The sequence below is a fragment of the Salmo salar genome, unplaced genomic scaffold (assembly GCF_905237065.1).
Source record: "Salmo salar unplaced genomic scaffold, Ssal_v3.1, whole genome shotgun sequence".
Classification (NCBI taxonomy): Eukaryota; Metazoa; Chordata; class Actinopteri; order Salmoniformes; family Salmonidae; genus Salmo; species Salmo salar.
Window position 1 is genome coordinate 1 of NW_025547887.1, and position 20,081 is coordinate 20,081.

A 20,081-nucleotide genomic window follows, 5' to 3' on the forward strand; every position below is an offset into this window, starting at 1 on the left:
TCTCATTTAACATTTTACATTTAAGTCATTTAGGCAGACGCTCTTATCCAGAGCGACTTACAAATTGGTGCATTCACCTTATAATATCCAGTGGAACAACCACTTTACAATAGTGCATCTAAATCTTTAAGGGGGGTTAGAAGGATTACTTTATCCTATCCCAGGTATTCCTTAAAGAGGTGGGGTTTCAGGTGACTCCGGAAGGTGGTGATTGACTACGCTGTCCTGGCGTCGTGAGGGAGCTTGTTCCACCATTGGTGTGCCAGAGCAGCGAACAGTTTTGACTGGGCTGAGCGGGAACTGTGCTTCCTCAGAGGTAGGGAGGCGAGCAGGCCAGAGGTGGATGAACGCAGTGCCCTTGTTTGGGTGTAGGGGCCTGATCAGAGCCTGAAGGTACGGAGGTGCCGTTCCCCTCACAGCTCCATAGGCAAGCACCATGGTCTTGTAGCGGATGCGAGCTTCGACTGGAAGCCAGTGGAGAGAGCGGAGGAGTGGGGTGACGTGAGAGAACTTGGGAAGGTTGAACACCAGACGGGCTGCGGCGTTCTGGATGAGTTGTAGGGGTTTAATGGCACAGGCAGGGAGCCCAGCCAACAACGAGTTGCAGTAATCAAGACGGGAGATGACAAGTGCCTGGATTAGGACCTGCGCCGCTTCCTGTGTGAGGCAGGGTCGTACTCTGCGAATGTTGTAGAGCATGAACCTACAGGATCGGGTCACCGCCTTGATGTTAGTGGAGAACGACAGGGTGTTGTCCAGGGTCACGCCGAGGCTCTTAGCACTCTGGGAGGAGGACACAAGGGAGTTGTCAACCGTGATGGCGAGATCATGGAACGGGCAGTCCTTCCCCGGGAGGAAGAGCAGCTCCGTCTTGCCGAGGTTCAGCTTGAGGTGGTGATCCGTCATCCACACTGATATGTCTGCCAGACATGCAGAGATGCGATTCGCCACCTGGTTGTCAGAAGGGGGAAAGGAGAAGATTAATTGTGTGTCATCTGCATAGCAATGATATGAGAGACCATGTGAGGATATGACAGAGCCAAGTGACTTGGTGTATAGCGAGAATAGGAGAGGGCCTAGAACAGAGCCCTCACCAGTGCCCTCACCAGTGGTGAGAGCACGTGGTGCGGAGACAGATTCTCGCCACGCCACCTGGTAGGAGCGACCTGTCAGGTAGGACGCAATCCAAGCGTTGGCCACGCCGGAGATGCCCAGCTCGGAGAGGGTGGAGAGGAGGATCTGATGGTTCACAGTATCAAAGGCAGCAGATAGGTCTAGAAGGATGAGAGCAGAGAAGAGAGAGTTAGCTTTAGCAGTGCGGAGAGCCTCCGTGACACAGAGAAGAGCAGTCTCAGTTGAATGCCCAGTCTTGAAACCAGACTGATTAGGATCAAGAAGGTCATTCTGAGAGAGATAGCAAGAGAGCTGGCCAAGGACGGCACGTTCAAGAGTTTTGGAGAGAAAGGAAAGAAGGGATACTGGTCTGTAGTTGTTGACATCGGAGGGATCGAGTGTAGGTTTTTTCAGAAGGGGTGCAACTCTCGCTCTCTTGAAGACGGAAGGGACGTAGCCAGCGGTCAAGGATGAGTTGATGAGCGAGGTGAGGTAGGGGAGAAGGTCTCCGGAAATGGTCTGGAGAAGAGAGGAGGGGATAGGGTCAAGTGGGCAGGTTGTTGGGCGGCCAGCCGTCACAAGACGCGAGATTTCATCTGGAGAGAGAGGGGAGAAAGAGGTCAAAGCACAGGGTAGGGCAGTGTGAGCAGGACCAGCGGTGTCGTTTGACTTAGCAACGAGGATCGGATGTCGTCAACCTTCTTTTCAAAATGGTTGACGAAGTCATCCGCAGAGAGGGAGGAGGGGGAGGGGGAGGAGGATTCAGGAGGGAGGAGAAGGTAGCAAAGAGCTTCCTAGGGTTAGAGGCAGATGCTTGGAGTTTAGAGAGGTAGAAAGTGGCTTTAGCAGCAGAGACAGAAGAGGAAAATGTAGAGAGGAGGGAGTGAAAGGATGCCAGGTCCGCAGGGGAGGCGAGTTTTCCTCCATTTCCGCTCGGCTGCCCGGAGCCCTGTTCTGTGAGCTCGCAGTGAGTCGTCGAGCCACGGAGCAGGAGGGGAGGACCGAGCCGGCCTGGAGGATAGGGGACAGAGGAAATCAAAGGATGCAGAGAGGGAGGAGAGGAGGGTTGAGGAGGCAGAATCAGGAGATAGGTTGGAGAAGGTTTGAGCAGAGGGAAGAGATGATAGGATGGAAGAGGAGAGAGTAGCGGGAGAGAGAGAGCGAAGGTTGGGACGGCGCAATACCATCCGAGTAGGGGCAGAGTGAGAAGTGTTGGATGAGAGCGAGAGGGAAAAGGATACAAGGTAGTGGTCGGAGACTTGGAGGGGAGTTGCAATGAGATTAGTGGAAGAACAGCATCTAGTAAAGATGAGGTCAAGCGTATTGCCTGCCTTGTGAGTAGGGGGGAAGGTGAGAGGGTGAGGTCAAAAGAGGAGAGGAGTGGAAAGAAGGAGGCAGAGAGGAATGAGTCAAAGGTAGACGTGGGGAGGTTAAAGTCACCCAGAACTGTGAGAGGTGAGCCATCCTCAGGAAAGGAACTTATCAAGGCGTCAAGCTCATTGATGAACTCTCCAAGGGAACCTGGAGGGCGATAAATGATAAGGATGTTAAGCTTGAAAGGGCTGGTAACTGTGACAGCATGGAATTCAAATGAGGAGATAGACAGATGGGTCAGGGGAGAAAGAGAGAATGTCCACTTGGGAGAGATGAGGATTCCAGTGCCACCACCCCGCTGGCTCGATGCTCTAGGGGTATGCGAGAACACGTAGGCAGACGAGGAGAGAGCAGTAGGAGTAGCAGTGTTATCTGTGGTAATCCATGTTTCTGTCAGCGCCAGGAAGTCTAGGGACTGGAGGGTAGCATAGGCTGAGATGAACTCAGCCTTGTTGGCCGCAGACCGGCAGTTCCAGAGGCTGCCGGAGACCTGGAACTCCACGTGGGTCGTGGCGCGTTGGGACCACCAGGTTAGAGTGGCAGCGGCCACGCGGTGTGGAGCGTTTGTATGGCCTGTGCAGAGGGGAGAGAACAGGGATAGACAGACACATAGTAGACAAGCTACAGAAGAGGCTACGCTAATGCAAAGGAGATTGGAATGACAAGTGGACTACACGTCTCGAATGTTCAGAAAGTTAAGCTTACGTTGCAAAAATCTTATTGACTAAAATGACGAAAAATGATACAGTACTGCTGGCTGGTGGAGTAGGCTAGCTAGCAGTGGCTGCGTTGTTGACTTTGAATGTGTAGCTGGCAAGGTAACCTCGATAGTTTCAGTACTACACCTTGTCATGAAACAAAGCAACTTTGTAGCTAGCTAGCTAACATAACACTAATCAAGACGTTCCTTGTAATGTATTTAGTTTCTACAATGCTGCTCGTCGGTAATAGTTGGCTGGGTTAGGAAAAATGGTGTCGCGGGGACGGAAATAGCTGGCTAGCTAACCTCGATGGCTGGCTAGCTGACCTCGGTAATTACTAAACTACACAATTATCAAGCTATGACAAAGACAACTAAGTAGCTAGCTAGCTAACACTGCACTAGTCAAATCGTTCCGTTGTAAAGTATTAGTATCTACAGCGCTGCTAGTCGGTAACGGTTGGCTAGCTAGCAGTGGGTTAATGATGACTAGGTGTGTTGACTAAGTCTGGCGCCACGTCGTGGCTGGCTAGCTCACCTCAACAATTACTCAAACTACACAATTATCTTAGATACAGAGACAGCAAAGACAACTATGTAGCTGGCTAACTAACACTAACACCACACTAATCAAGTCGTTACGTTTGTAATGTAATCGTTTCTACAGTGCTGCTAGTCGGTAGAAGTTGGCTAGCTAGCAGTGATGACTACGTTAGGAGGACTACGTTAGGAGGACGAAGATAGCTAGCCTCGATATTTACTCTAATTACTCTAAACTACACAATTATCTTTGATACAAAGACGGCTATGTAGCTAGCTAAGAAGAATTGCTCAGATCAAACAAATCAAGCCGTTGTAATGTAGTGAAGTGTAATATTACCTGTGGAGCGAAGCGTAGTGCGACTGCTCGCTCCAAACCGGAAGTTGTTTCCATGGAACATATCATTTATTCATATTAATACGGCAAGTATGACAATGGAAATGATGTCAATCTGGCATGAAAACCCTTAGCATTTAAATGTATTTCGCTTGAAGGAAAATGTTGGTCCAGTATGTGTGTGTTTGTGTGAATATGTGTGCCTATACGCCATGAAAGTGACTCGCCATTACATCATTCTTCCAGGGTCAGTCCCCTAATTATTTTGAATGGGCTTGGCGATCATATATTACATTCGTGAAAACGCAGTTGTTTAAGATATATATTTATCAAATTATATTTGTGATTGTGGCTGAATTTACTCCTGCCAGATGCCTTTTTATATAATGTTGCGCTGACGAACATTGTGCTACATTTTGCCCTTTTAAGACCATTCAAAAAGCTAACAAACGTTAGAAAACTACAGGGCTACTTCCTTGAAAATTTTGCGGCACTTTCGATGCACGTTGACACAACCATTGGAACAAAGTGTTGTTGTTTCGTAAACTCCATGTACAGTTGGATGAGATCACGGATGGCCAGCGATCAAGTGTCAGGGTCAGACATACAACAGGTCTCTGTGGTGCAATTGGTTAGCGCGTTAGACTGTTAATCTAAAGGTTGGTGGTTCGAGCCCACCCAGGGACGAGAGTTCTCAGTTTGTTGTGCTCCATGATGTGGATGTGACATCCTGGACCTGTAATGAGATTCCCTGTTACTTTGTCCTGCTGAGGGTCAATGCCAACACAAGCCTCTCTAGTGCAATCAGTTAGTGTGTTTGACAATCTATCTAAAGATTGGTGCTTCGACACCACCCATGGATGACATTTTTCAGATTGAAGCGATGTGAAACTTCCTGACTTGTAGTGAGCTTCCATGAGACTTTGGCCTGCTGAGGGTCAATATAATCACAAGTCTCTGTGGCGCAATTGGTTAGCGCCTTAGGCCGTTAGTTTAAAGGTTGGTGATTTGAGCATTCCCAGAGATGCTTTCTTTCCATTTATAGTGATGTGGAAAGACCTTCCTGGATTTACAGTAAGCTCGCTTTTGACCTGCTTTGTTTCCTATTGTCACATGTGATTGGTGTGTTGTTGAACATGAAAGATGACAAGTTCCTATACCTGCTGCTATACTATACCTAAATGGCTGTCAATGGTCTCTGATATTATGTAACTCAATAGCTTGATCATTCTGTGGTCTCATTTACATTTTACATTTAAGTCATTTAGCAGACGCTCTTATCCAGAGCGACTTACAAATTGGTGCCTTCACCTTATAATATCCAGTGGAACAACCACTTTACAATAGTGCATCGAAATCTTTAAGGGGGGTTAGAAGGATTACTTTATCCTATCCCAGGTATTCCTTAAAGAGGTGGGGTTTCAGGTGACTCCGGAAGGTGGTGATTGACTCCGCTGTCCTGGCGTCGTGAGGGAGCTTGTTCCACCATTGGTGTGCCAGAGCAGCGAACAGTTTTGACTGGGCTGAGCGGGAACTGTGCTTCCTCAGAGGTAGGGAGGCGAGCAGGCCAGAGGTGGATGAACGCAGTGCCCTTGTTTGGGTGTAGGGCCTGATCAGAGCCTGAAGGTACGGAGGTGCCGTTCCCCTCACAGCTCCATAGGCAAGCACCATGGTCTTGTAGCGGATGCGAGCTTCGACTGGAAGCCAGTGGAGAGAGCGGAGGAGTGGGGTGACGTGAGAGAACTTGGGAAGGTTGAACACCAGACGGGCTGCGGCGTTCTGGATGAGTTGTAGGGGTTTAATGGCACAGGCAGGGAGCCCAGCCAACAACGAGTTGCAGTAATCAAGACGGGAGATGACAAGTGCCTGGATTAGGACCTGCGCCGCTTCCTGTGTGAGGCAGGGTCGTACTCTGCGAATGTTGTAGAGCATGAACCTACAGGATCGGGTCACCGCCTTGATGTTAGTGGAGAACGACAGGGTGTTGTCCAGGGTCACGCCGAGGCTCTTAGCACTCTGGGAGGAGGACACAAGGGAGTTGTCAACCGTGATGGCGAGATCATGGAACGGGCAGTCCTTCCCGGGAGGAAGAGCAGCTCCGTCTTGCCGAGGTTCAGCTTGAGGTGGTGATCCGTCATCCACACTGATATGTCTGCCAGACATGCAGAGATGCGATTCGCCACCTGGTTGTCAGAAGGGGGAAAGGAGAAGATTAATTGTGTGTCATCTGCATAGCAATGATATGAGAGACCATGTGAGGATATGACAGAGCCAAGTGACTTGGTGTATAGCGAGAATAGGAGAGGGCCTAGAACAGAGCCCTCACCAGTGCCCTCACCAGTGGTGAGAGCACGTGGTGCGGAGACAGATTCTCGCCACGCCACCTGGTAGGAGCGACCTGTCAGGTAGGACGCAATCCAAGCGTTGGCCACGCCGGAGATGCCCAGCTCGGAGAGGGTGGAGAGGAGGATCTGATGGTTCACAGTATCAAAGGCAGCAGATAGGTCTAGAAGGATGAGAGCAGAGAAGAGAGAGTTAGCTTTAGCAGTGCGGAGAGCCTCCGTGACACAGAGAAGAGCAGTCTCAGTTGAATGCCCAGTCTTGAAACCAGACTGATTAGGATCAAGAAGGTCATTCTGAGAGAGATAGCAAGAGAGCTGGCCAAGGACGGCACGTTCAAGAGTTTTGGAGAGAAAGGAAAGAAGGGATACTGGTCTGTAGTTGTTGACATCGGAGGGATCGAGTGTAGGTTTTTTCAGAAGGGGTGCAACTCTCGCTCTCTTGAAGACGGAAGGGACGTAGCCAGCGGTCAAGGATGAGTTGATGAGCGAGGTGAGGTAGGGGAGAAGGTCTCCGGAAATGGTCTGGAGAAGAGAGGAGGGGATAGGGTCAAGTGGGCAGGTTGTTGGGCGGCCAGCCGTCACAAGACGCGAGATTTCATCTGGAGAGAGAGGGGAGAAAGAGGTCAAAGCACAGGGTAGGGCAGTGTGAGCAGGACCAGCGGTGTCGTTTGACTTAGCAACGAGGATCGGATGTCGTCAACCTTCTTTTCAAAATGGTTGACGAAGTCATCCGCAGAGAGGGAGGAGGGGGGAGGGGGGAGGAGGATTCAGGAGGGAGGAGAAGGTAGCAAAGAGCTTCCTAGGGTTAGAGGCAGATGCTTGGAGTTTAGAGTGGTAGAAAGTGGCTTTAGCAGCAGAGACAGAAGAGGAAAATGTAGAGAGGAGGGAGTGAAAGGATGCCAGGTCCGCAGGGGAGGCGAGTTTTCCTCCATTTCCGCTCGGCTGCCCGGAGCCCTGTTCTGTGAGCTCGCAGTGAGTCGTCGAGCCACGGAGCAGGAGGGGAGGACCGAGCCGGCCTGGAGGATAGGGGACAGAGGAAATCAAAGGATGCAGAGAGGGAGGAGAGGAGGGTTGAGGAGGCAGAATCAGGAGATAGGTTGGAGAAGGTTTGAGCAGAGGGAAGAGATGATAGGATGGAAGAGGAGAGAGTAGCGGGAGAGAGAGAGCGAAGGTTGGGACGGCGCAATACCATCCGAGTAGGGGCAGAGTGAGAAGTGTTGGATGAGAGCGAGAGGGAAAAGGATACAAGGTAGTGGTCGGAGACTTGGAGGGGAGTTGCAATGAGATTAGTGGAAGAACAGCATCTAGTAAAGATGAGGTCAAGCGTATTGCCTGCCTTGTGAGTAGGGGGGGAAGGTGAGAGGGTGAGGTCAAAAGAGGAGAGGAGTGGAAAGAAGGAGGCAGAGAGGAATGAGTCAAAGGTAGACGTGGGGAGGTTAAAGTCACCCAGAACTGTGAGAGGTGAGCCATCCTCAGGAAAGGAACTTATCAAGGCGTCAAGCTCATTGATGAACTCTCCAAGGGAACCTGGAGGGCGATAAATGATAAGGATGTTAAGCTTGAAAGGGCTGGTAACTGTGACAGCATGGAATTCAAATGAGGAGATAGACAGATGGGTCAGGGGAGAAAGAGAGAATGTCCACTTGGGAGAGATGAGGATTCCAGTGCCACCACCCCGCTGGCTCGATGCTCTAGGGGTATGCGAGAACACGTAGGCAGACGAGGAGAGAGCAGTAGGAGTAGCAGTGTTATCTGTGGTAATCCATGTTTCTGTCAGCGCCAGGAAGTCTAGGGACTGGAGGGGTAGCATAGGCTGAGATGAACTCAGCCTTGTTGGCCGCAGACCGGCAGTTCCAGAGGCTGCCGGAGACCTGGAACTCCACGTGGGTCGTGCGCGTTGGGACCACCAGGTTAGAGTGGCAGCGGCCACGCGGTGTGGAGCGTTTGTATGGCCTGTGCAGAGGGGAGAGAACAGGGATAGACAGACACATAGTAGACAAGCTACAGAAGAGGCTACGCTAATGCAAAGGAGATTGGAATGACAAGTGGACTACACGTCTCGAATGTTCAGAAAGTTAAGCTTACGTTGCAAAAATCTTATTGACTAAAATGACGAAAAATGATACAGTACTGCTGGCTGGTGGAGTAGGCTAGCTAGCAGTGGCTGCGTTGTTGACTTTGAATGTGTAGCTGGCAAGGTAACCTCGATAGTTTCAGTACTACACCTTGTCATGAAACAAAGCAACTTTGTAGCTAGCTAGCTAACATAACACTAATCAAGACGTTCCTTGTAATGTATTTAGTTTCTACAATGCTGCTCGTCGGTAATAGTTGGCTGGGTTAGGAAAAATGGTGTCGCGGGGGACGGAAATAGCTGGCTAGCTAACCTCGATGGCTGGCTAGCTGACCTCGGTAATTACTAAACTACACAATTATCAAGCTATGACAAAGACAACTAAGTAGCTAGCTAGCTAACACTGCACTAGTCAAATCGTTCCGTTGTAAAGTATTAGTATCTACAGCGCTGCTAGTCGGTAACGGTTGGCTAGCTAGCAGTGGGTTAATGATGACTAGGTGTGTTGACTAAGTCTGGCGCCACGTCGTGGCTGGCTAGCTCACCTCAACAATTACTCAAACTACACAATTATCTTAGATACAGAGACAGCAAAGACAACAATGTAGCTGGCTAACTAACACTAACACCACACTAATCAAGTCGTTACGTTGTAATGTAATCGTTTCTACAGTGCTGCTAGTCGGTAGAAGTTGGCTAGCTAGCAGTGATGACTACGTTAGGAGGACTACGTTAGGAGGACGAAGATAGCTAGCCTCGATATTTACTCTAATTACTCTAAACTACACAATTATCTTTGATACAAAGACGGCTATGTAGCTAGCTAAGAAGAATTGCTCAGATCAAACAAATCAAGCCGTTGTAATGTAGTGAAGTGTAATATTACCTGTGGAGCGAAGCGTAGTGCGACTGCTCGCTCCAAACCGGAAGTTGTTTCCATGGAACATATCATTTATTCATATTAATACGGCAAGTATGACAATGGAAATGATGTCAATCTGGCATGAAAACCCTTAGCATTTAAATGTATTTCGCTTGAAGGACAATGTTGGTCCAGTATGTGTGTGTTTTTGTGAATATGTGTGCCTATACGCAATGAAAGTGACTCGCCATTACATCATTCTTCCAGGGTCAGTCCCCTAATTATTTTCAATGGGCTTGGCGATCATATATTACATTCGTTTAAACGCAGTTGTTTAAGATATATATTTATCAAATTATATTTGTGATTGTGGCTGAATTTACTCCTGCCAGATGCCTTTTTATATAATGTTGCGCTGATGAACATTGTGCTACATTTTTGCCCTTTTAAGGCCATTCAAAAAGCTAACAAACGTTAGAAAACTACAGGGCTACTTCCTTGAAAATTTTGCGGCACTTTCGATGCACGTTGACACAACCATTGGAACAAAGTGTTGTTGTTTCGTAAACTCCATGTACAGTTGGATGAGATCACGGATGGCCAGCGATCAAGTGTCAGGGTCAGACACACAACAAGTCTCTGTGGCGCAATTGGTTAGCGCGTTAGACTGTTAATCAAAAGGTTGGTGGTTTGAGAACACCCAGGGACGAGAGTTTTCAGTTTGTTGTGCTCCATGATGCGGATGTGACATCCTGGACCTGTAATGAGATTCCCTGTTACTTTGTCCTGCTGAGGGTCAATGCCAACACAAGCCTCTCTAGTGCAATCAGTTAGTGTGTTTGACAATCTATCTAAAGATTGGTGCTTCGACACCAGCCATGGATGACTTTTTTCAGATTGTAGCGATGTGAAACTTCCTGACTTGTAGTGAGCTTCCATGAGACTTTGGCTTGCTGAGGGTCAATATAATCACAAGTCTCTGTGGCGCAATTGGTTAGCGCCTTAGGCCGTTAGTTTAAAGGTTGATGATTTTAGCCCACCCAGAGATGCTATCTTTCCATTTATAGTGATGTGGAAAGACCTTCCTGGATTTACAGTAAGCTCGCTTTTGACCTGCTTTGTTTCCTATTGTCACATGTGATTGGTGTGTTGTTGAACATGAAAGATGACAAGTTCCTATACCTGCTGCTATACTATACCTAAATGGCTGTCAATGGTCTCTGATATTATGTTACTCAATAGCTTGATCATTCTGTGGTCTCCATGGAACATATCATTTATTCATATTGATCCGGCAAGTATGACAATGTAAATGATGTCAATCTGGCATGAAAACCCTTAGCATTTAAATGTATTTCGCTTGAAGGACAATGTTGGTCCAGTATGTGTGTGTTTTTGTGAATATGTGTGCCTATACGCAATGAAAGTGACTCGCCATTACATCATTCTTCCAGGGTCAGTCCCCTAATTATTTTGAATGGGCTTGGCGATCATATATTACATTCGTGAAAACGCAGTTGTTTAAGATATATATTTATCAAATTATATTTGTGATTGTGGCTGAATTTACTCCTGCCAGATGCCTTTTTATATAATGTTGCGCTGATGAACATTGTGCTACATTTTTGCCCTTTTAAGGCCATTCAAAAAGCTAACAAACGTTAGAAAACTACAGGGCTACTTCCTTGAAAATGTTGCGGCACTTTCGATGCACGTTGACACAACCATTGGAACAAAGTGTTGTTGTTTCGTAAACTCCATGTACAGTTGGATGAGATCACGGATGGCCAGCGATCAAGTGTCAGGGTCAGACACACAACAAGTCTCTGTGGCGCAATTGGTTAGCGCGTTAGACTGTTAATCTAAAGGTTGGTGGTTCGAGCCCACCCAGGGACGTGAGTTTTCAGTTTGTTGTGCTCCATGATGCGGATGTGACATCCTGGACCTGTAATGAGATTCCCTGTTACTTTGTCCTGCTGAGGGTCAATGCCAACACAAGCCTCTCTAGTGCAATCAGTTAGTGTGTTTGACAATCTATCTAAAGATTGGTGCTTCGACACCAGCCATGGGTGACATTTTTCAGATTGTAGCGATGTGAAACTTCCTGACTTGTAGTGAGCTTCCATGAGACTTTGGCCTGCTGAGGGTCAATATAATCACAAGTCTCTGTGGCGCAATTGGTTAGCGCCTTAGGCCGTTAGTTTAAAGGTTGGTGATTTGAGCCCACCCAGAGATGCTATCTTTCCATTTATAGTGATGTGGAAAGACCTTCCTGGATTTACAGTAAGCTCGCTTTTGACCTGCTTTGTTTCCTATTGTCACATGTGATTGGTGTGTTGTTGAACATGAAAGATGACAAGTTCCTATACCTGCTGCTATACTATACCTAAATGGCTGTCAATGGTCTCTGATATTATGTAACTCAATAGCTTGATCATTCTGTGGTCTCATTTACATTTTACATTTAAGTCATTTAGCAGACGCTCTTATCCAGAGCGACTTACAAATTGGTGCCTTCACCTTATAATATCCAGTGGAACAACCACTTTACAATAGTGCATCTAAATCTTTAAGGGGGGGGTTAGAAGGATTACTTTATCCTATCCCAGGTATTCCTTAAAGAGGTGGGGTTTCAGGTGACTCCGGAAGGTGGTGATTGACTCCGCTGTCCTGGCGTCGTGAGGGAGCTTGTTCCACCATTGGTGTGCCAGAGCAGCGAACAGTTTTGACTGGGCTGAGCGGGAACTGTGCTTCCTCAGAGGTAGGGAGACGAGCAGGCCAGAGGTGGATGAACGCAGTGCCCTTGTTTGGGTGTAGGGCCTGATCAGAGCCTGAAGGTACGGAGGTGCCGTTCCCCTCACAGCTCCATAGGCAAGCACCATGGTCTTGTAGCGGATGCGAGCTTCAACTGGAAGCCAGTGGAGAGAGCGGAGGAGTGGGGTGACGTGAGAGAACTTGGGAAGGTTGAACACCAGACGGGCTGCGGCGTTCTGGATGAGTTGTAGGGGTTTAATGGCACAGGCAGGGAGCCCAGCCAACAACGAGTTGCAGTAATCAAGACGGGAGATGACAAGTGCCTGGATTAGGACCTGCACCGCTTCCTGTGTGAGGCAGGGTCGTACTCTGCGAATGTTGTAGAGCATGAACCTACAGGATCGGGTCACCGCCTTGATGTTAGTGGAGAACGACAGGGTGTTGTCCAGGGTCACGCCGAGGCTCTTAGCACTCTGGGAGGAGGACACAAGGGAGTTGTCAACCGTGATGGCGAGATCATGGAACGGGCAGTCCTTCCCCGGGAGGAAGAGCAGCTCCGTCTTGCCGAGGTTCAGCTTGAGGTGGTGATCCGTCATCCACACTGATATGTCTGCCAGACATGCAGAGATGCGATTCGCCACCTGGTTGTCAGAAGGGGGAAAGGAGAAGATTAATTGTGTGTCATCTGCATAGCAATGATATGAGAGACCATGTGAGGATATGACAGAGCCAAGTGACTTGGTGTATAGCGAGAATAGGAGAGGGCCTAGAACAGAGCCCTCACCAGTGCCCTCACCAGTGGTGAGAGCACGTGGTGCGGAGACAGATTCTCGCCACGCCACCTGGTAGGAGCGACCTGTCAGGTAGGACGCAATCCAAGCGTTGGCCACGCCGGAGATGCCCAGCTCGGAGAGGGTGGAGAGGAGGATCTGATGGTTCACAGTATCAAAGGCAGCAGATAGGTCTAGAAGGATGAGAGCAGAGAAGAGAGAGTTAGCTTTAGCAGTGCGGAGAGCCTCCGTGACACAGAGAAGAGCAGTCTCAGTTGAATGCCCAGTCTTGAAACCAGACTGATTAGGATCAAGAAGGTCATTCTGAGAGAGATAGCAAGAGAGCTGGCCAAGGACGGCACGTTCAAGAGTTTTGGAGAGAAAGGAAAGAAGGGATACTGGTCTGTAGTTGTTGACATCGGAGGGATCGAGTGTAGGTTTTTTTCAGAAGGGGTGCAACTCTCGCTCTCTTGAAGACGGAAGGGACGTAGCCAGCGGTCAAGGATGAGTTGATGAGCGAGGTGAGGTAGGGGAGAAGGTCTCCGGAAATGGTCTGGAGAAGAGAGGAGGGGATAGGGTCAAGTGGGCAGGTTGTTGGGCGGCCAGCCGTCACAAGACGCGAGATTTCATCTGGAGAGAGAGGGGAGAAAGAGGTCAAAGCACAGGGTAGGGCAGTGTGAGCAGGACCAGCGGTGTCGTTTGACTTAGCAACGAGGATCGGATGTCGTCAACCTTCTTTTCAAAATGGTTGACGAAGTCATCCGCAGAGAGGGAGGAGGGGGGGGGAGGAGGATTCAGGAGGGAGGAGAAGGTAGCAAAGAGCTTCCTAGGGTTAGAGGCAGATGCTTGGAGTTTAGAGTGGTAGAAAGTGGCTTTAGCAGCAGAGACAGAAGAGGAAAATGTAGAGAGGAGGGAGTGAAAGGATGCCAGGTCCGCAGGGGAGGCGGAGTTTTCCTCCATTTCCGCTCGGCTGCCCGGAGCCCTGTTCTGTGAGCTCGCAGTGAGTCGTCGAGCCACGGAGCAGGAGGGGAGGACCGAGCCGGCCTGGAGGATAGGGGACAGAGGAAATCAAAGGATGCAGAGAGGGGAGGAGAGGAGGGTTGAGGAGGCAGAATCAGGAGATAGGTTGGAGAAGGTTTGAGCAGAGGGAAGAGATGATAGGATGGAAGAGGAGAGAGTAGCGGGAGAGAGAGAGCGAAGGTTGGGACGGCGCAATACCATCCGAGTAGGGGCAGAGTGAGAAGTGTTGGATGAGAGCGAGAGGGAAAAGGATACAAGGTAGTGGTCGGAGACTTGGAGGGGAGTTGCAATGAGATTAGTGGAAGAACAGCATCTAGTAAAGATGAGGTCAAGCGTATTGCCTGCCTTGTGAGTAGGGGGGAAGGTGAGAGGGTGAGGTCAAAAGAGGAGAGGAGTGGAAAGAAGGAGGCAGAGAGGAATGAGTCAAAGGTAGACGTGGGGAGGTTAAAGTCACCCAGAACTGTGAGAGGTGAGCCATCCTCAGGAAAGGAACTTATCAAGGCGTCAAGCTCATTGATGAACTCTCCAAGGGAACCTGGAGGGCGATAAATGATAAGGATGTTAAGCTTGAAAGGGCTGGTAACTGTGACAGCATGGAATTCAAATGAGGAGATAGACAGATGGGTCAGGGGAGAAAGAGAGAATGTCCACTTGGGAGAGATGAGGATTCCAGTGCCACCACCCCGCTGGCTCGATGCTCTAGGGGTATGCGAGAACACGTAGGCAGACGAGGAGAGAGCAGTAGGAGTAGCAGTGTTATCTGTGGTAATCCATGTTTCTGTCAGCGCCAGGAAGTCTAGGGACTGGAGGGTAGCATAGGCTGAGATGAACTCAGCCTTGTTGGCCGCAGACCGGCAGTTCCAGAGGCTGCCGGAGACCTGGAACTCCACGTGGGTCGTGCGCGTTGGGACCACCAGGTTAGAGTGGCAGCGGCCACGCGGTGTGGAAGCGTTTGTATGGCCTGTGCAGAGGGGAGAGAACAGGGATAGACAGACACATAGTAGACAAGCTACAGAAGAGGCTACGCTAATGCAAAGGAGATTGGAATGACAAGTGGACTACACGTCTCGAATGTTCAGAAAGTTAAGCTTACGTTGCAAAAATCTTATTGACTAAAATGACGAAAAATGATACAGTACTGCTGGCTGGTGGAGTAGGCTAGCTAGCAGTGGCTGCGTTGTTGACTTTGAATGTGTAGCTGGCAAGGTAACCTCGATAGTTTCAGTACTACACCTTGTCATGAAACAAAGCAACTTTGTAGCTAGCTAGCTAACATAACACTAATCAAGACGTTCCTTGTAATGTATTTAGTTTCTACAATGCTGCTCGTCGGTAATAGTTGGCTGGGTTAGGAAAAATGGTGTCGCGGGGGACGGAAATAGCTGGCTAGCTAACCTCGATGGCTGGCTAGCTGACCTCGGTAATTACTAAACTACACAATTATCAAGCTATGACAAAGACAACTAAGTAGCTAGCTAGCTAACACTGCACTAGTCAAATCGTTCCGTTGTAAAGTATTAGTATCTACAGCGCTGCTAGTCGGTAACGGTTGGCTAGCTAGCAGTGGGTTAATGATGACTAGGTGTGTTGACTAAGTCTGGCGCCACGTCGTGGCTGGCTAGCTCACCTCAACAATTACTCAAACTACACAATTATCTTAGATACAGAGACAGCAAAGACAACTATGTAGCTGGCTAACTAACACTAACACCACACTAATCAAGTCGTTACGTTGTAATGTAATCGTTTCTACAGTGCTGCTAGTCGGTAGAAGTTGGCTAGCTAGCAGTGATGACTACGTTAGGAGGACTACGTTAGGAGGACGAAGATAGCTAGCCTCGATATTTACTCTAATTACTCTAAACTACACAATTATCTTTGATACAAAGACGGCTATGTAGCTAGCTAAGAAGAATTGCTCAGATCAAACAAATCAAGCCGTTGTAATGTAGTGAAGTGTAATATTACCTGTGGAGCGAAGCGTAGTGCGACTGCTCGCTCCAAACCGGAAGTTGTTTCCATGGAACATATCATTTATTCATATTAATACGGCAAGTATGACAATGGAAATGATGTCAATCTGGCATGAAAACCCTTAGCATTTAAATGTATTTCGCTTGAAGGACAATGTTGGTCCAGTATGTGTGTGTTTGTGTGAATATGTGTGCCTATACGCCATGAAAGTGACTCGCCATTACATCATTCTTCCAGGGTCAGTCCCCTAATTATTTTGAATGGGCTTGGCGATCATATATTACATTCGTGAAAACGCAGTTGTTTAAGATATATATTTATCAAATTATATTTGTGATTGTGGCTGAATTTACTCCTGCCAGATGCCTTTTTATATAATGTTGCGCTGACGAACATTGTGCTACATTTTTGCCCTTTTAAGACCATTCAAAAAGCTAACAAACGTTAGAAAACTACAGGGCTACTTCCTTGAAAATTTTGCGGCACTTTCGATGCACGTTGACACAACCATTGGAACAAAGTGTTGTTGTTTCGTAAACTCCATGTACAGTTGGATGAGATCACGGATGGCCAGCGATCAAGTGTCAGGGTCAGACATACAACAGGTCTCTGTGGTGCAATTGGTTAGCGCGTTAGACTGTTAATCTAAAGGTTGGTGGTTCGAGCCCACCCAGGGACGAGAGTTCTCAGTTTGTTGTGCTCCATGATGTGGATGTGACATCCTGGACCTGTAATGAGATTCCCTGTTACTTTGTCCTGCTGAGGGTCAATGCCAACACAAGCCTCTCTAGTGCAATCAGTTAGTGTGTTTGACAATCTATCTAAAGATTGGTGCTTCGACACCACCCATGGATGACATTTTTCAGATTGAAGCGATGTGAAACTTCCTGACTTGTAGTGAGCTTCCATGAGACTTTGGCCTGCTGAGGGTCAATATAATCACAAGTCTCTGTGGCGCAATTGGTTAGCGCCTTATGCCGTTAGTTTAAAGGTTGGTGATTTGAGCATTCCCAGAGATGCTATCTTTCCATTTATAGTGATGTGGAAAGACCTTCCTGGATTTACAGTAAGCTCGCTTTTGACCTGCTTTGTTTCCTATTGTCACATGTGATTGGTGTGTTGTTGAACATGAAAGATGACAAGTTCCTATACCTGCTGCTATACTATACCTAAATGGCTGTCAATGGTCTCTGATATTATGTAACTCAATAGCTTGATCATTCTGTGGTCTCATTTACATTTTACATTTAAGTCATTTAGCAGACGCTCTTATCCAGAGCGACTTACAAATTGGTGCCTTCACCTTATAATATCCAGTGGAACAACCACTTTACAATAGTGCATCGAAATCTTTAAGGGGGGGTTAGAAGGATTACTTTATCCTATCCCAGGTATTCCTTAAAGAGGTGGGGTTTCAGGTGACTCCGGAAGGTGGTGATTGACTCCGCTGTCCTGGCGTCGTGAGGGAGCTTGTTCCACCATTGGTGTGCCAGAGCAGCGAACAGTTTTGACTGGGCTGAGCGGGAACTGTGCTTCCTCAGAGGTAGGGAGGCGAGCAGGCCAGAGGTGGATGAACGCAGTGCCCTTGTTTGGGTGTAGGGCCTGATCAGAGCCTGAAGGTACGGAGGTGCCGTTCCCCTCACAGCTCCATAGGCAAGCACCATGGTCTTGTAGCGGATGCGAGCTTCGACTGGAAGCCAGTGGAGAGAGCGGAGGAGTGGGGTGACGTGAGAGAACTTGGGAAGGTTGAACACCAGACGGGCTGCGGCGTTCTGGATGAGTTGTAGGGGTTTAATGGCACAGGCAGGGAGCCCAGCCAACAACGAGTTGCAGTAATCAAGACGGGAGATGACAAGTGCCTGGATTAGGACCTGCGCCGCTTCCTGTGTGAGGCAGGGTCGTACTCTGCGAATGTTGTAGAGCATGAACCTACAGGATCGGGTCACCGCCTTGATGTTAGTGGAGAACGACAGGGTGTTGTCCAGGGTCACGCCGAGGCTCTTAGCACTCTGGGAGGAGGACACAAGGGAGTTGTCAACCGTGATGGCGAGATCATGGAACGGGCAGTCCTTCCCCGGGAGGAAGAGCAGCTCCGTCTTGCCGAGGTTCAGCTTGAGGTGGTGATCCGTCATCCACACTGATATGTCTGCCAGACATGCAGAGATGCGATTCGCCACCTGGTTGTCAGAAGGGGGAAAGGAGAAGATTAATTGTGTGTCATCTGCATAGCAATGATATGAGAGACCATGTGAGGATATGACAGAGCCAAGTGACTTGGTGTATAGCGAGAATAGGAGAGGGCCTAGAACAGAGCCCTCACCAGTGCCCTCACCAGTGGTGAGAGCACGTGGTGCGGAGACAGATTCTCGCCACGCCACCTGGTAGGAGCGACCTGTCAGGTAGGACGCAATCCAAGCGTTGGCCACGCCGGAGATGCCCAGCTCGGAGAGGGTGGAGAGGAGGATCTGATGGTTCACAGTATCAAAGGCAGCAGATAGGTCTAGAAGGATGAGAGCAGAGAAGAGAGAGTTAGCTTTAGCAGTGCGGAGAGCCTCCGTGACACAGAGAAGAGCAGTCTCAGTTGAATGCCCAGTCTTGAAACCAGACTGATTAGGATCAAGAAGGTCATTCTGAGAGAGATAGCAAGAGAGCTGGCCAAGGACGGCACGTTCAAGAGTTTTGGAGAGAAAGGAAAGAAGGGATACTGGTCTGTAGTTGTTGACATCGGAGGGATCGAGTGTAGGTTTTTTTCAGAAGGGGTGCAACTCTCGCTCTCTTGAAGACGGAAGGGACGTAGCCAGCGGTCAAGGATGAGTTGATGAGCGAGGTGAGGTAGGGGAGAAGGTCTCCGGAAATGGTCTGGAGAAGAGAGGAGGGGATAGGGTCAAGTGGGCAGGTTGTTGGGCGGCCAGCCGTCACAAGACGCGAGATTTCATCTGGAGAGAGAGGGGAGAAAGAGGTCAAAGCACAGGGTAGGGCAGTGTGAGCAGGACCAGCGGTGTCGTTTGACTTAGCAAACGAGGATCGGATGTCGTCAACCTTCTTTTCAAAATGGTTGACGAAGTCATCCGCAGAGAGGGAGGAGGGGGGGAGGGGGTGGAGGATTCAGGAGGGAGGAGAAGGTAGCAAAGAGCTTCCTAGGGTTAGAGGCAGATGCTTGGAGTTTAGAGTGGTAGAAAGTGGCTTTAGCAGCAGAGACAGAAGAGGAAAATGTAGAGAGGAGGGAGTGAAAGGATGCCAGGTCCGCAGGGGAGGCGAGTTTTCCTCCATTTCCGCTCGGCTGCCCGGAGCCCTGTTCTGTGAGCTCGCAGTGAGTCGTCGAGCCACGGAGCAGGAGGGGAGGACCGAGCCGGCCTGGAGGATAGGGGACAGAGGAAATCAAAGGATGCAGAGAGGGAGGAGAGGAGGGTTGAGGAGGCAGAATCAGGAGATAGGTTGGAGAAGGTTTGAGCAGAGGGAAGAGATGATAGGATGGAAGAGGAGAGAGTAGCGGGAGAGAGAGAGCGAAGGTTGGGACGGCGCAATACCATCCGAGTAGGGGCAGAGTGAGAAGTGTTGGATGAGAGCGAGAGGGAAAAGGATACAAGGTAGTGGTCGGAGACTTGGAGGGGAGTTGCAATGAGATTAGTGGAAGAACAGCATCTAGTAAAGATGAGGTCAAGCGTATTGCCTGCCTTGTGAGTAGGGGGGGAAGGTGAGAGGGTGAGGTCAAAAGAGGAGAGGAGTGGAAAGAAGGAGGCAGAGAGGAATGAGTCAAAGGTAGACGTGGGGAGGTTAAAGTCACCCAGAACTGTGAGAGGTGAGCCATCCTCAGGAAAGGAACTTATCAAGGCGTCAAGCTCATTGATGAACTCTCCAAGGGAACCTGGAGGGCGATAAATGATAAGGATGTTAAGCTTGAAAGGGCTGGTAACTGTGACAGCATGGAATTCAAATGAGGAGATAGACAGATGGGTCAGGGGAGAAAGAGAGAATGTCCACTTGGGAGAGATGAGGATTCCAGTGCCACCACCCCGCTGGCTCGATGCTCTAGGGGTATGCGAGAACACGTAGGCAGACGAGGAGAGAGCAGTAGGAGTAGCAGTGTTATCTGTGGTAATCCATGTTTCTGTCAGCGCCAGGAAGTCTAGGGACTGGAGGGTAGCATAGGCTGAGATGAACTCAGCCTTGTTGGCCGCAGACCGGCAGTTCCAGAGGCTGCCGGAGACCTGGAACTCCACG

The 20,081-nt window shown here is 49.1% G+C and overlaps 4 non-coding genes across 4 annotated transcripts; all 4 read left to right on the forward strand.

The window, feature by feature from the left end:
* The first annotated feature begins 4,677 nt into the window (after positions 1-4,677).
* Positions 4,678-4,751, forward strand: trnan-guu (transfer RNA asparagine (anticodon GUU)). The gene has a single exon. It is a non-coding gene; the product is annotated as a tRNA-Asn (tRNA).
* Positions 4,752-9,977: 5,226 nt separating this feature from the next.
* On the forward strand, positions 9,978-10,051 carry trnan-guu (transfer RNA asparagine (anticodon GUU)). Its single transcript has one exon. It is a non-coding gene; the product is annotated as a tRNA-Asn (tRNA).
* A 1,113-nt stretch (positions 10,052-11,164) lies between these two features.
* Positions 11,165-11,238, forward strand: trnan-guu (transfer RNA asparagine (anticodon GUU)). The gene has a single exon. It is a non-coding gene; the product is annotated as a tRNA-Asn (tRNA).
* A 5,227-nt stretch (positions 11,239-16,465) lies between these two features.
* Positions 16,466-16,539, forward strand: trnan-guu (transfer RNA asparagine (anticodon GUU)). The gene has a single exon. It is a non-coding gene; the product is annotated as a tRNA-Asn (tRNA).
* Positions 16,540-20,081: the final 3,542 nt, after the last annotated feature.